Source organism: Tupaia chinensis, unplaced genomic scaffold (genome assembly GCF_000334495.1).
Source record: "Tupaia chinensis unplaced genomic scaffold, TupChi_1.0 Scaffold000402_1, whole genome shotgun sequence".
NCBI lineage: Eukaryota > Metazoa > Chordata > Mammalia > Scandentia > Tupaiidae > Tupaia > Tupaia belangeri.
Genome location: NW_006159904.1, coordinates 4369389 through 4383554, shown reverse-complemented (window position 1 = coordinate 4383554; position 14166 = coordinate 4369389). Strand labels below are relative to the sequence as shown.

General features: G+C 40.5%; 1 long non-coding RNA gene across 1 annotated transcript in view; it reads left to right on the top strand.

The window, feature by feature from the left end:
- Window positions 1-1016: 1016 nt before the first annotated feature.
- LOC102467781 (uncharacterized) overlaps window positions 1017-14166 on the top strand; it is a 33499-nt gene continuing 20349 nt past the window's right edge. Inside the window, exons 1-2 of the long non-coding RNA XR_003550331.1 lie at window positions 1017-1065; window positions 1319-1497. This is a non-coding gene — a long non-coding RNA (uncharacterized LOC102467781). The remainder of the gene's footprint in view (window positions 1066-1318; window positions 1498-14166) is intronic.

The window sequence follows — 14166 nt, the reverse complement described above, 5'->3', positions numbered from 1 at the left end:
ATGGACAGAACTTAATAATGGCCTCATAGCTTAACTATTAGGGTATTAACTTTAAATACCAGCAAATCCTCACTAGGGGTGAATAAGCAAGAATTCTCAGAATGTGAATGTGAGCATACACATAGTCCACTATCTCAGCATCAGCTTGGACAAACGTTTTTACAGCCCACAGTTTTGCAAGAGCATCTCCATTTCAGATTGTTTTACCTGATCTCTTTCTGAGGTGACAGAGATCTCAGAAAAGAAAGTAGTGCTTTCATTCTGGGCTAGTTGCTAAGCTTATCTGTGCCTCAGTTTCCTCATCTAGAAAGTGGGGCTTATAACAACAAAAACCAAAACCAAAACATTGTTGTGGGATAAATGAAACAGTGTATGTAAAGCATTCAGTATAGTCCCTGCCCTAGGTGAGCGCTCTATAATAGTTACTACACTTGTCATGACAAATGCTCATAAAGCAGCCTCATGCTTCAAGTTCAAGGGCAGATGTGGGAGTACAAAATGATAAGACAGAGTCATGCTTGAGGGATTGTTGAAGTTTGGTTAGGGAAAAACTACATGATTAAATAAGATTAAAATTAAGATTAATGGGTGCTAGGAAGCCAGCAGGTGCCTTGGTAGTTAAAGGCATTGGACTCCTACATGGCCGACCATGGTTTGAGTCCTGGACCTGGTGGATTGCTTTCTCTCTCTCTCTTTCTCTCTCGCTCTGTCCCTCTCTGGTCAAATTAAAATAAGTAAATAAGTAAAGTTAAAATTTTTTAAAAATCTTAAAAAAAAGAATAATGGGTGTTGTTAAGATTATGAATAGGATACTGCACATGGCCCACTGTTCCCAGGGAGGGTTTGGGAGAGGTCAAGAAGGGCTCCGGGAGACCAGCAGGTGGTGTGGTGGTTAAGGTGCTGGACTTCCACATGACTGACCAAGGTTTGAGTCTAGGACCTGGCAGTTTGCTTAAGCGCATGTGCCCTATAAATAAAATGAATAATTTTTATTTATTACTTTTTTTTTTTTTTTAAGAAGGGCTTCTGGATCAGACAACTCTACAGCCCAGGCTTGATGCTCAGGTAGGCAGTCACCAGGCAGGATAGCACCTCTTCTTTCCAATGTAATTGAGTACCCATCTCAGAGGGTCCCAGCAGTGGGGCCTGATGGCACGGATCTGGAGTATCCCTTGCACATCCCCCACATAGGCTATTTATATGTCCAGGTGGTTGCCTCCTTTTGGTTTGCCGAAAGTGGGAGGAATATTACCATGTGTTGGTGTAATGGAAAGGAGAGTAGCCACCCAAAATAATTCAATCCCTATGATAATTACAGGCTTATAGGGAATGCAGAGGAGACCCTACATCCAGCTCAGCTTCTTTCGAGAGCCCCTTCAATGGAGACTTCAACTACTCGCAAAGTAGAAGGCCTCTGCTTTGGACCCTCACTCGCAACAATGTGGGAGGTGGAAGGAGAAGGTAACTCTGGGAAAATGGACTCCTTGAGCAGATTTGGTAAGAAAAAGGACTTTTCCCACTTGTTCAGTAGCAATTAGTTCTTCTGTTTTTATGCCTTGCCCTTTCCTTCTTTTGGTGAGTCTAAGTAGCACTTTGGAGCTGATCATCATAAAACACCCTTTCTTTGTATTTCCTCCTTCCAGAGATAGAAGGACCTAATTCAATTTTGTATAAAATACATGCTCAGTAAAGGTTAGTTCTTATATAAATAAAGGCTAGTCTCAGAATTTATTTGGCCGGCAGGTAGGGTGGAAGCAGAACTCACACCTAACCTACTCACTGGAGTATTCCTGGGGTGAGCACAGGGCTTAGCCCGTGGGCAGTGACAGGGCTTACATTAGGTCAACGTCAAGGCCTGGGCTAAGAAAAGATCTCCTGGCTCTTAATTCATTTCTCATTCCATTTAGCACTGTCCTTCACTGACCTTCAAGAAGTCCCCTTAAGATACTTTTTATAGTTCATTTTGTTTTCAGATTAAAAAAAATATTGTCTAGATTTGTAGCTCTGAGGGCAAGGACCATGTATTAATCATTTTAGTATATCACAATGCACTTAGCACAGGCATTATGTATGACAGGTACTTACTACGTATACTAAGCTTGAATGGTGGGGCAGATGGATGGGTGGTTAAATGGAAGGTTGGATGAATGCATGTGTACACGGATGAATGGTTGGTTAGAAGGGTGGTAGATGGATGGGTAGAGGGATACACTCATGAATGAATCACTGGATATTTATTGATGTAGCAGTTCTCCAGGAATGTGCTCAAGTGTCCTAATACTCCCATAGCAGACTTTATCAGCAAATGCATGCATTGTACAGGAGAGTGAAACACACAACTGCAGGTGTTACTTGATCATTTTCTAATGTGATGAGGAAAAGATTATGGGAGGTAGCTGAATGAGAGATATACTTTTCCAGGTGTGCTTAAGAATAATAATAACAGCTCCTCATTGTTCTGGATTCTGTGTTAAATGTTTTATGTACACCATCACATTAAATCCTCATTGCAACTTTATGAAACAAGTGTTCTTATTATCCCTAATTTGCAGGCACTTAATGAAGTTGAATAATTCGTCAAGAAAATTGCTAGAGCTAGGACTTGAAATCAGGTTGTACTGACTCAGAAGCCCAGGCCCTTACCTACTGCATGGAGCTAGGAAATATCAGGGTGGGAAGTAGATGTGCGGCCTTCAAAATTCTAGCTGCTATGTTTGAACCTAGTCAGGCCACTCATTTCCTGAGTGGACAAATCACTTAATTTGGCTTCTCAGTTTAACCCTCTGGTTTAATGGAAGTAATAGAATCTTCTTAGCAGGAGTGCTGTGAAAATTAATGACTGTATATAAAATGCTTTAAGACACAGAGTCTCAGATCAAAGGAGCTCAAGGGAAGAAGTTTAGAGTGCTATTAGGAAAGAGGGAGGAAATTTGGCTATTTCTATGGGCTGGGTTTTGAGTGGGTAATGTATTTGTGAAAAACTCAGTTTCATATTGATTTTCATTGATAAAGAGTTCTGGGGAGGAAGTAAGACCTGGAAAATAATTTCTAGATTCAATTTTCACACTTTTATGAAACATTATTTTTAACAATATATTACTTTAGAAGGGAATTGCCATCATGAATTAATAATGATGGTAATGAAATACCATTGGGGAGCCAGGAGGGAAGTATGGATAGCCCTGATCTCTGCATTGGCCTGACCTCTCCACTGATGGACTCAGCATGTTGTGTTTTTTTTTTTTTTCCTCATTGTCTCACTCAGTCACAGACAAGGGCAGACAATGGAAAAAGAGAAGTTCTTTATGTTCTTACATACCCTACTTCCCAAATGAGAGTCTCTTGGAACGATTTTCATGGGTAGAATTCCTGTTCCCATATTTCTTCACCCTTCATTAGATTGTCTGACCATTATCCTTACCTTATTGAATGAATGAAAAAGTAAACATCTCTTGTCCTCTTCTGTCCTGGACAGGTACTATGGTAGGCTCACTTACACTTTCTCATATATTCCTTTGTTCATCAAATGTATATGGAATATTAGCTTGGTATTGAGCATGATTCTAGAATTGGAAGCATAATGATTCCTACCTCATGGAGAGACACATGCACTACTTTGCTAATTAATTAGACTGGTAAGGGATAGCAAAAGTAGTGAGGAAAAGTAAAAGAAAGTGGGAAACATGACAAAGAAGCATGACCAAGTAGGGAGAGGCCAAGGAAGGCTTTCTGAAGTGGAGATTTTCACCTGGATCTGAAAGAGAAGCAAGAGCGATCAGGGTTTATGGTGTCCAGTTTCTGTGCTAGGTGTGTAAGATACCAGGATGAGTAGAGTAAAAACCCTCAATGTGTGTCTACTCTGGTCAGGGAGATGGACAAATACATCAATAGTGACTCTGCACAGAGGTGTGCATGAGCAAAGAGTGAAGTGCTGGAACTCTTACCTGGAAAGTTTCCCTGAAGCATGAGTAGAATGAGTAGATGGATAGTAAGGGTGAAAGGAGACATTTCATTGGAGGGATATCAAGTGCAATGAAGACTCAGACTGCTGAAACCCTTTGAAAAAGCACAGTTTCTCTTCAAATATGGATTGTAAGTACATGTTAAGAAGTAGTGGGAGTCAGGGTAGGAGGGGCCTTGTGAGTTACGCTAAGGAATTTTCACTTGGTCCTCTTTTTGTGGAGATTTGTGGAGGCATTTTAATCAGGGGAGTGTATGGATCAGATCTGTAGTAGTGAGACCTTCCTCTGGCAGGATAGGGCTGGATGGGAGGCAAAGAGCCATGCTGGGAACTAATATAGAAGGCACTAAGAGCACAAATGTGAATGGAACCTTTGAGACAGGGTAACTGATTAGACATGAATGGGAAGATATGAGAGGGTAGTCATGGAAAAGGTTTTTTCCTGTGTTCTCTGAACAATGACTCTCTACAATGCTCCTTAAATAATGAATGCCTTGGTTAACTGGATTTCTTACCTTGCCCTCTCTCAGAGCTTCATCCCACCAAGTGTCATTGTGAGGAAATGAACAGCCAGGATAACTGATTAATTGGTTTAAGTTTTCCAAATATCTTAAACCATAAGACCATTTCTTTTTTTTTTACATAACATTTACCAACATCTTATATGATTTTAAGATTAGAATTGATCAATTCCTACTTCAAATCACTCAGATTTTTTTTTTTAATAAAGTTCAAATTCCTTGCCTTGCTTTCCATCCTGAGAGACCCTTCTTTTATTTATTTATTTAGTTTTTTGAGAGATTTTTGCTACAGTGTGTGTGTACTCGCTGGAGAGACAGAGACTGAGAACTAGGAAGTGAGAAATCACCCCTTCAAGAGTGATAACCATGCCACAATCCCTTCTCCTTTATTCTCCTCTTGAGATTTTGGGCACATGCACACATGTGCCGAACTTGAATTTCAAGCCACTTGTTCCAGGACTAAAGCAGTGATTACCATGTGAAATCCAACATCTTCACCACTATGCTGCCTGCTGGCCCTGAGGAATCCTTCTTAAGCTAATGTTTGACAGAAGAGCTCACTTTGGGAGAAGAGATCCAGGATGACCCCATTTGTTGATTTTCTTTTAGGGGAACCTCTTCAAGATTTTTTGTCTATCTATTTTTTAGTATTTTGCTCACTCTATTTGTTTGGCTTTGTTTTTATTGGCTGTAGGGTTTCTTTTTATACTTTGGATATACTTTAAATATATCTCTTGTTAAGTAAATGAGTTAAAATATTTTTTTTTCATTTGATGTCTTTGTTTCTTTTTTTTTTTTTTTTTGAGAGGTTTTTTGCTATAGGGCGCGTGGGCTCTCCAGACAGATAGAGACATAGAGACAGAAAGTGAGAAATCACCCCCCAGGGGGGATGGTCACGCCATAATCCCTTCTCCTCAATTCTCCTCTCGAGATCTTGGGCACGCACGCACACGCGCCCAGCGTGAGTTTTAAGCCACCGGGTCTGGGACGCGAACCACGGTCGACTACGTGGGAGTCCAGCGACATAGCCATTATGCTAACTGCTAGTTCCCTCATTTGATGTCTTAAGATCACATGAATAGGTGAAGATTCTAGGGAAAAGCTGCTGAATTGAGTTTTTGAAATGCCTGAGGGATATTGAGGAACAGGTCTCATAGTCCCCCATAGGGACCGTCTTGGTTAAATTTTGACATTTTCTTTTTTTTTCTATTTATTTATTTATTAATATTCAGTCACTGGACATCTTTACAGCATATGAAAAGAATTTTCCCAGCATGAATACATTATATGTTAATCTAGTCAAAGATATTACCATATACATGATCATTTTCTTAAGAGGAAAATATCCTGGCTATTGTTGAGAATTATGTTTATGCCTTTATTGTCAATACCACTGTTTAAATTTTAGCTGAGACTAGATACTAATACAGAAACCTTTATTATCCAATCTGATAAAGAACTCAGTTGTAAGAAAAATTATATAAGAAGATATTTCTGGGTCTCAGCAGATGGTGTGGTGATTAACACACTAGACTCCCACATGGCCTACCGCAGTTCAAATCCCAGACCCAGTGGCTTGAAAATCACACCAGGAATATGTGTGTGCATGCCCAAAATCCCGAGAGGAGCATGGAGGAGAATGGATGGTGGAATGGCTGCCCCCTACTCTGACCAAGGATGATAATATCTCACTTCTTTTTCTCTGTCTCTCTCCAGCAAGTACACATACAATGACCAAAACTATTTAAAAATAAAAAAAGACTCAGGTCAAGTAATAAATAATTTGCAGCAAATAAAACTCATTAGATGCCCAAGTCTTCCTTTACATCAAGTTACACAAACATTTTTTTTTTGGTCCATAAAACATTCATTTTATTGGATGATGCTTTGGTGTTATATGTTAGCTTTATAGAAGATTATTAGCCACATTCATGTGAAACCTATTATTGATTCCAGGGTAGGGGTGAAGGACTGAAGTTAAGGACTTCCTTCAAAATTTCCCAGAGCCAGGTTTTATGTGAGAAGTCCCTTTTAGGAACTAACGAGAAGAAAGGATGTGCTTCTCCTGAATATTTATCTTCCCTCTATCTAATGGATTTGGTGAATCTTGCAACTACTGTATTTTCCCTTTGAACAGGCTCATATGAAGCTTAGCAATAACACCACTCTATAGGGTTTATAGGCTACCTCTGAATTATGCTTTTCCAATTTATGTTTTCCCTTGATATTTCAATCTTTCATCAGAATATATATTTTGAGTATATCTCAATATTCCATGAGACATAAATACTTAAAAGAACACCCAGTGAAGATGGCCTGGAGGTAATTGGATGTAATGGCTGGAGCATAACAGGGAGTTCATTTAGAAGTATGGATTTGAAAGCCATGTGAGTATAAATGACAGTTGATGCTATGGTGGTAGACAAAGTCCACATAAGATGGTGACAAAGGCAAAAGGCAGAGCCTGGGGAGGCAACACATAAAGAAAAAAAAGACATCAGAAGAACACAAAGTAGGCTGGGAATAAGTACTCAGGGAAGTAGGAAAGGAAGGGAAGCATAACATCAATCAAGTGTTATTTAAAAAGAGAAGAGAAGTCCACAGTGTCAGCTACCACAGAGTTCAAGACAGATAGACACTGAATGTGGGAATATGAAATCTGCTGACGGCTTTGATAAGCAAAGTTGTAATTTGAGGAAAGAATCAGAATAACAAGGAAGAAGTAGAAAATATAGAATTGAAAGGGCAGAATTGATAAAGAAACTTGAGATGGGAAGACATGAGTTCCAAAACAAAGGTGGATGATTTGACCTTGGTCATGAAGAGGGGACCCTTTTATATTAAACAGGAGAGCAAAGAGTGTATGGTATTGGCAGCTGCTCATTAAACCATTTTATTTCCCTCCTCATATGCATCTGGACAATATTGTCAGTCTCCTTTGCTATTAATTTTGGCCAAATGATCAAGTACCAGTCCTTGGAACATGAGTAGAAATGGCGTGGGCCGTTTACAAAATTACCATGCACATCCCTTTGATTCTCATTTCTCTGGTCGATGGGGGTGAAGACCTTCAGGGATACTTTGGAGACCACACAGTGAAGATAGCAGAGCCTCTTTCAGCCCAGGAACCTGAATGAGTGTGTTGAGCAAGACCTTTATGCTTCCAGCACTTCTCCCCAACTTGGAATCAGTCTGAACTATTATGGGAATGAGGAAAAACTTCTTTTGTTGGAGTCATTACAGTTATAATTATTGCCTGCCATAAAGTTTATATGCTATAATGGACCTGAGATAGAGAATAACTTGTCAGAGAAGATGAGAAACAGCCTTTTTGAAGGCAGAAGCTTAGATGATAAGAACAGACCTCGTAGAGAAAGTCTGTGGGGAGAGGCCGCTCTGCATATACCAGAAGTCTGAAGTGACTGGATCACAGTGTGTACACAGAGCTTAGAGTTCACCATGGTCCGAGTGTTGTATGTCTCAAAACCATGGCAGGATGTTGGATTCTCTTTTAGGTATAGTGAGAAACCCTGAAAGGTGCAAGATAGAAAAATGACTTGCTTACTTAATTAGTTTAAAAGCTCAGGCTGGCTGCTCTGTGAGGTAGGTAGGAGGAGCAGGTTTTGGAGAGCCTATTTAGGAGTCTCTTTTTCGTGACCCTAACAAGAGATGTTGGTTGTTTGGATTACAGTGGGGATAGTGGAAACAGAGAGAAATTGATTAAATAAATGTTAAATTTGGGTATAGACCCAACAGACATCAGAATAGACTAGAGGTGGAGGTTGAATTAAAGGGAGGGATAAGGTATGATTCTACCTTGACCACTGGTGCCAATTTATCAGGTGGAAAAGATCAGGTATTGGGGGACATGTTTTAGTATGTGAAGCTTGACATATATATAGAATATCCAAATGGACATGTATGTAAGCAGGTGGATATGAGAGCCTATGGCTGAGGTCACAGAGCAGTGTGAAGATGGAAATTTGGTAATCATGAGAGAGATTTAAATCCCTGGGATTGGGCAGAATCACTGGAAAGAGGAGAGAGGGAACTCTGAAGAATGCTAATACTTTGACTAGTAGAAGAGGAAAGATAAGACAAGGCTGAGAAGAGACAACCAGTGAAATGGGAGGAAGTCAAAAGAAGATGTTTTTAATAATTTAAGAGAGAGGACCAGCAGACAGTGCAGTGGTTAGGTTGCTGGACTCCCACATGGCTGATCACAGTTCAAGTCTTGGACCCAGCTGCTTGAAATCCATGCCAGGTGCATGTGTGTGCATGGATAAAATCCCAGAAGAAAATGAGAGAAGAGATTGTGTCATAGCCATGGGGGTGATTTTTTGCTTTCTATCCCTCTCTCCAGTGAGTGCATGCTCCCTACAGCAAAAAATCTCTCTAAAAAATAGAATCTAAGAGAGGAGGGGGTTTCATTTGTTTGCTTTTGTTTTTAAAGTGTGTGTGTGTGTGTGTGTGTGTGTGTGTATGGAGAGAGAGAGAGAGAGAGAGAGACCCTTGACAGCATCACCACTATGTGAGCTTTCTCCTAGCCTCCCAGCCAGCCAGGATCGTAGTGTATGTGACTGTACCTGGAATGTTCAAGTTTATCTGGGTTCTGAACCCAGGCCTAGAGAATGTTTAAGGAAGGAGATCATGGTCCCCTATGTAGAAAGCTGATGAGAAATCAAGAAAAAAGTTCCTTCCTTTCTTCCTTTATTTTTACCTCCCTACCTTCTTTTCTTCCTTCGTTCCTTCCTCTCCCTTTCTAATCTCTCCTTTGCCCTCTCCTTTTTTTCTTTTCCTTTCTTTTGTCTTCTGGAAGCACTCCCTGCTGTCTCAACCTCAGTGCTCCTGGAAGCTACCTCTGCCAGACAGACTTCCCCTGAACACACACACTCCATGGGCTTCTGAAACCAGGACCTGCCCAGGCATTTTTAACACTGGCTTTACCAGCTACTCACTAGGTATCTTCAGATACAGTATGAAGCTTCTTTTACTATCTTATCTATCAAGTGTGGATAATGGCATCAGCGTGCTCTCCTTCAAAGGGTTGTTGTGAAAATAGAACAAAATAAAATATGTGAAAGTGTTTTAAGATGTTAAAAACCACGCACACGTATTTGTGCAACATTGAAGTTGTGCGTGTTCCCGACCACTCCCAGAAGGTGAAGATTTAGCATACCTTTTAGCTTCACACCTGTCTTATCTCTCTTACTAACTTCTTCCTTACCTTGTGCACCTGTAAATGACTAACAACACTGTTCTTCATTTATCTCTCATAGATGTTTGTAACTGAGTGTAATGTGTTTGAAATATAGACCTGAACAGGGTGAAACTTGCAAACACTTTGCTCCTATATTTGCTTGTTATCTTGTTCATTCACTCAATGCAGCAAGTATTATTACTTTCTAATTATTGGTTTGTTAGGAAAATCATGACATATTTTTGCATAGGAAAACAGAAAAAAATGCATTATGACTTTTCCAATTACCTCATATATTTCAGATTCTGTGCTAGTACATAGTCCGCTCTCTTGTGGACTGAAGTCTTTAGCAGGAGTTAGACAATGAGTTGAAGGGTTTACAAAAACCTCCAAGAGGGACACCTAAGCCAGAATTGTATCACCATGAAAGCTTTCTAAAGGATTCACTTAGTGGAGGAAGCAGAAAGAAATCCCACTCTGTAGTCAGCGTTTATTATCTGCACAAACATCCATCAGAGGAAGTATGGATTCATGAAACTCACACCTCATTTGGCTGCTTTAGTCTTCCTTTCATATCTTTTTTCAGGGTTAGTTGGAGGCTCAAAACAATTAACTTTTCTCCTTTTAGTCTTTGCTGAGGGTTATGACTGTAAGTGGTTCAAAAAATTACTGATAGGAAGAAGGGCTTGGGTAGTTCCTTAACTTGAGAATCACCCTTGAAGGACTATTGACAACACTCCCTTCCTCAATGACCACTTCCAACCCTTGTCCCAACCTGGCTCTCTGGATTCTGCTGAATACTCCCAGATAGACCCCGGCTTAATGTCACCTTCTGCCAGTCTGGCATTGGTACAAGAGGCAAAACTTGGATTTTTTGGTCACAATGAACCTCCCCCCATCACCCGCTGAGGGTAGATGGTACTTGGGAGCATGAGCACCCCAGGAAAAGGTAGTTCAGAGTGCTGAGGCTCATGGGTCCTGCCATGGGCCCTGCCTCTGACCTTAACTGGTCTGTTTGGAACATAGAGCAAATGGCTATTAATGAACTGAGTAGGAGCTGAGATTAAAGGATTTATGTAGGCTTTCTGTGCTCAGGTCTACAAAACACTCCCAGATCTGAGGTGTCTATTGTGGGATGTTTCTCTGAGCTGAATGAGTACATAGTATTAGCTTCTACCAGAGATTACCCTACACAGAATCATATAGAAGGGGTCTTCAAAAAGTTCATTGACAATACATTATGAAAAAATTATGTATGGATTCCCCAATTTTTTGCACCAAAAAAGAATTTATATTTTAATTCCATTTTCCATGAACTTTTTGAAGTCCCCTTATTTACTTATTTATTTATAATTTGTCAGAGGGCATGCTGCTTACCAAAGAGAGCTAGACAGACAGACAGAGGGATAGCAAGAAAGTATCCTCATGAGGAACAGTCAGACTGCAATTTTTTTCTCCTTCATTCCTTACATTTTTGGGGCTTTTAGATATGCAAGAACACACACCTGGCATGTTTTTCAAGTTTCTAGGTCCAGGACTCAAATCATATGATCAGCCATGTGGAATCCAGCTGTCATAAGGCCATGGAAGTCACTTTATAACTATTGGTTGCTTGTCACCATTCTGTAGAGTCAGTGGCTCTCTTCCATGTTAAGCTATAGGCCAAGAAATTTTAGGTAAACATCAACTGAGAATTTAATGAGAACCTGAGAAATTCACATTGCCCATTTTCTGAGCATCTCTGCTCACTGTTGCTGTGGTGATTCATCTGTATGGAACACAAAGCCTTGGTTCTTTAACGATGCATTTTACATGAATGTGTCTCTAGTTGACAGGTATAAAGCTTCTTTGCTTCAATAGAAACATAGCCTATAATGCAGCTATTAACTGGTAGGTTTTTATTTTAACTTCCTATTCTTTTCAGAAAAAATAAAAATTTCCTCTTGAGAGAATATGGAGTTTAGTCTTGACTAAATGCAAGTGCTATTAAGTCATTCTTCTTGAGTATGCTTTATCATTGACCAAGGACCTAGTAAAGAACTTCCCACTTAGTAAGGGCACAGTGAATTTGGATTCTTTTTTGACTGGCAAAGAATGTAGGCCTTCAGATGGTCTTCTAGGGGGTTGTTAGTTTTACAGAATCCACAGTTTGAGAAAGGACTCTGTTCTTGTGTTAGAAGACATGGCCCACACTTGACTAAGTCTCATGCAGCTGTCATTTGTTGGGACCTGGTGTGTCACCCTTTGTCTTGCAGGTGTGAAAATAATTGCTTCTTTTCCTTGTAGAAATTGGAAAGGAGATTTTCCCCCTCTATTTCAGAGGCCACCTATGGCCTGTTTACTGCATTTAGGCCAATCAGGGGCTATTTTCTCAGTCCCATGCATCTCACCTTCAGTAAAATTCAGAATCACCTGGGATCTAGGATAAACTGTAGTTTCCATGTGTCACTCTTGTATCTCTGATTTGAAAGATTTGGAGACAGAATGCCATGCATTAAGAAATTCTGTACGCAGGCTTCCTAGTCAGAGATGACCGTCTGAAGTTTATAAGCCTGTCTAAGAAAAAGAGAACTTTAGCTGGGAATAAAAAGAGTTGCTACATCCTCTCATCACCACTGTGCATTGGCTATGTGTGCAACACTCTGGATGCCCAGTGATGTTCATTTCTTCAGTGACCGGTAGGTGCCAATCCCCATGCTATGTTCTGAGAATACATAAATGAGTAAGAAAGGGATCTTACCCATGAAATTCATAATCCAGAGTATGTGGGCAAACATAAAAACACAAACCAACTGTAATATGTGGAGATAAATGTGCAAAAATTCAATTAATCAATCTGAAAAGACATGACAAAATATATTATCTACCTTTTTGAGCACTTACTATGGCCTGGGCTTTATCTTATGTATATTAAGTAAGTTTAGCACAACTTCCCTGTAAGGAAGGCAAGGAAAGAGGTCTAGATGTTAGAACACTTTGCACAAAGCTGTTCAGTTAATAAAAAGCAGAGCTAAAATGGTGCCAAGGGCCATAGTCTTAACAGCTATATTATTATTTTATTATATTATTAAAGAGAAAGGGTCCATTACTTACTGGATACCTGATAGGTATAGTTTGTTTAATTGAATATTCATGACATTTTCCTTGGTGGCCAGCACTCTGTAAAATAAGCACTGTAAGTACTCACAGGCCAGGCATTGCCAACCTGGATCCCAGCATTACATTTCTTGATACTAGCCTGAGTTTGAATGGATGGCAGGTATCAGGGGTAGTGATTCCTTCAGCCTTCCTGCTGGCTGGGGAAGAGGGGGTCGTTACTTCTAGTAATAGCTTCCTGGTCAGCTCACCTCAGTGTGCCCGCAACGTAGGGTACAGATGGCCCCAGTTTCTATTCCCTCGCCTCCATGAGAATTGATGTTGTACAGATGATAGCTGATTCAGTCAAAGGTATGACTGGGTATTGCACCTTGCATGTCTATCCTCTGACATTTGGATGTGCATAAAATCCTCCCCTTAGTCCTCTTAATCAAGTCAATCATATCGGTGGCTGGTGCTAGAACAGGAGGTAGAGTTCTTCAGTTCCTCATGGTCCATTTTCCAGTTCATGAATTCACTTTGCACACATTTTATCTGCTGGGGTTTCAGTTCTTCACTTCCTCTCCTGAAAACGGTTGTGTCTTGTGTTTTAAGAAACACAGCTACTGCACTATTAGTCATGTGTGGTCCCCGATGCCTCAGCTAAAAGATGACTGTGTGACAGGTTCTTAATCAAGGTGTAGTTCCCATTTGCTCATTTAAAGTTACTCTTATAGCCAATTATTTTAACACACACACACACACACACACACACACACACACACACACTTCTTTTTCTTTTACTAGGTTCATCAAAACAGGAAGTTGAAGGTCTGAATATTCTTCCTGTCAATCAACAGAGAAAACTTCTCATCTAAGCCCATGAATATGCAGCGTAGGGCCAACTACTAAGAGCTGCCATAAGAATGGAGGGCTGCAAGCGGGCCCTGTAGCATTAGACAGGCTGGACATGAGCAAGGGTGGGGAGGGGCGTGGGGAGCTCTCTCTGCTGACATTAGAGAGCTAAGCCTGGGAGGCACTACACAGAGGCACACAGGGCAAGCTAGAGTGGCAGAGGGCAGAAGCCAGGGGAGGGACAGGCGGCTTCATTCCAGAGGCTTTATAAAGAAGGTTACAGGCGAGTGCTGATCAATAGATAATGCCTATGCTCTTAGGTAGCTGTCAAACTGGAATGACAGTCCTGGGTCTTCAGGGGAGCTAGTGAGAGGGGTGGCTGGGCATGGGGGTGGGGAGTGGAGGATGAGGAGACATGCACATTTCAACACCTTGTGCTGAATGAAAAACACACACACACTATTGTTCCAAGGATTCATTTGGCCTCACTGATTCAGTCTAACACTGAATCACAGATTACTAATTTGCTGTTAGTGATTTTATATAAATATATA